Genomic DNA, 2170 nt, shown 5'->3' with positions numbered 1-2170 from the left:
GGGGCCGGGGGCAGGGCCGCCCCGCGCAGACCCTGCCCGCAGCTCGCCCCCGCGCAACGGCCCCGTCTGCCTCAAATAAGTACTAACTAATTGAAAATATCGGTTAGTGAGTAACTGAAAATATCGGTGCTCCTCATGCTTTAGTTTCGGAGCTCCTCAGGATCGCATTCCTGAGGCAGAATCCCGCTCCTAGCATCTCCACCTGCAGCACCAGGAATGGCCAGGATGCGAGGGGAGCCACCACAGCACCTCCCGGCACAACGTCCCAGAGAGCTCAGGCTCACCCTGCTCCTCAACAACAGGCTACAGCCACGTCTGCGTGCGCGCAGCCAGTGCACATGGAGGTCCCTGCAACTTTGCACGTTTTCGTTTCTGTGCTCGGTTTTATTGCTGGAGCACGTTGCAGACTGAAGGGGATTTTGTGCTCAGGCACAGCCTTCTTTAAGGGATTTTTGCAAAGTATATTGTTTATCTGCCGTCTGGATAGGGCTGTTTGACCTTCTAATCATCATTCTCAATAATAAAAGGAATTTAGCTCTCCTTGCCTTTTCGTTGTTGCGTATTCTCTGAAGTTCATACTCCAGTTTAATTTACTCCAGTCTAATATTTTGAATAGGAACCATAAAGTGGTATCTTCAGAAACTTCCATAGAGTCAATGGCATTATGTATGGAAGTTTATTCCAGAAACCTAAGCCTAATTCTTAACACAGGATCTGCAAGAAAATCTCAGCTTCACTGTTAAATAATTGTCCTGCTTAATTTATTTAACTCTAAACACAGAAACTGCAGAGTAGCTGCCAACACTATGGATTTTGCTTTAGAGAAGTGCACAAGACTTATTCAAATTCCAAGTAACAGAGAGGGGAAGGAGGAAGGAATCCCGGCTGCTTAATCCATGGTTCATATTTTGCTCCTACTGTGCACCAGGAACACTCACCATTTCCATGGAATTGGGGGGATGGCATAGAGATCAGAATGCAAGTGAAACTAAGAGAAGTAAGTCTCAAAACAATGAAAGCCAAGCGCTTTCTTGCTTTTCATGGGCTAGCTGTAGACTGTGTCCCTCCACAATTATTTGGACACTTACAGGTTTGACCCTGCAACATTTTCATAGGAAAACAGAAGAAATGTGTGCAATTCCTTTTCAAATGGAGCACGGTTCCAGAGGAAGTCACACTTTCCCAGGAACACGGGCTTGAGCGCACTTTGTCAAGTTGAGGCATATACTCGTTGTCAACACACCTATCTACGGTTCACGTCCACTAAAAAGGAATTCCACTCAAGCACCCAAGAGGAATAAACTCACGAGTAGCTTCAGAAGGGGGCAGGGAAGATGCAGACTGCCCTTTTTCCATCCTTGCCTTGGCTTCTGTGACAGCATGCAGATGAACTGCACCCTAGGGCACTGCAGGTGCAGATGAGCCCACCCTAGGGTGGGTTCAGCTCTAGTCACCTCCCGAGCATTCCTGAATCAGGGAAGGGCCCCACACTGGCACGCTCGCTCGCCGAGACAGCCCGTTGGGGTTGAGCATGAGCATTCACTGTTGTTGCTGTCATGGTCCTTCTGATCCTAATGATCTGGAGCCCAGTAACCTCAGATCCCTCTGGTGGGTTTTGATCACGACGTGAATTTTACTCAGAGCTGTGCAAATCCAAGGGGGAGGGAAAAGTCTTGCCCTTGCTCTCCTCTTCATGAGCAGAAGACCTTCATGAGGATAGTCACCGCATTTTTCTCTTTTATTTTCATTTCTCTCTCTCTCTCTCCTTATTTTTTATTTATGTATTTTTTTAAGGCAGTGTGGCATTTTTCTATCTTGTCCAGGAAGGATAAAACCACTCAACTTACTTAATATTTTAACAGTCAGTGCCACAGAAGGTCTGCTGGAGTGTCAAAATGCAATGTTAAAGACCTAGTTAATAGATGTATATATATATATATATATACATAAACAAAAGATTCATACAGTCTTATCAGAGGTGCTGGTCCCCAAATCCTCATTACTGACCACTGGTTTTACGCTCCCTCAAAACTGCGGGTTCTTTTTTCTCCAGAAGAAGTACCAAATCCCCCCAAAACGGGGCGCAGAATGGGGCGCCGCCGCCCGGTCCCGCGCTGTGCTCCGGGCGCCGCGGCGGGCGGGGAGGCTGGGCCGGGCCGGGCCGGGCCGC

This window comes from Nothoprocta perdicaria, unplaced genomic scaffold (assembly GCF_003342845.1).
Source record: "Nothoprocta perdicaria isolate Ctin4 unplaced genomic scaffold, notPer1 scaffold_1, whole genome shotgun sequence".
Classification (NCBI taxonomy): Eukaryota; Metazoa; Chordata; class Aves; order Tinamiformes; family Tinamidae; genus Nothoprocta; species Nothoprocta perdicaria.
The sequence above is the reverse complement of the archived record's forward strand: the minus strand, read 5'-3'. Positions refer to the sequence as shown.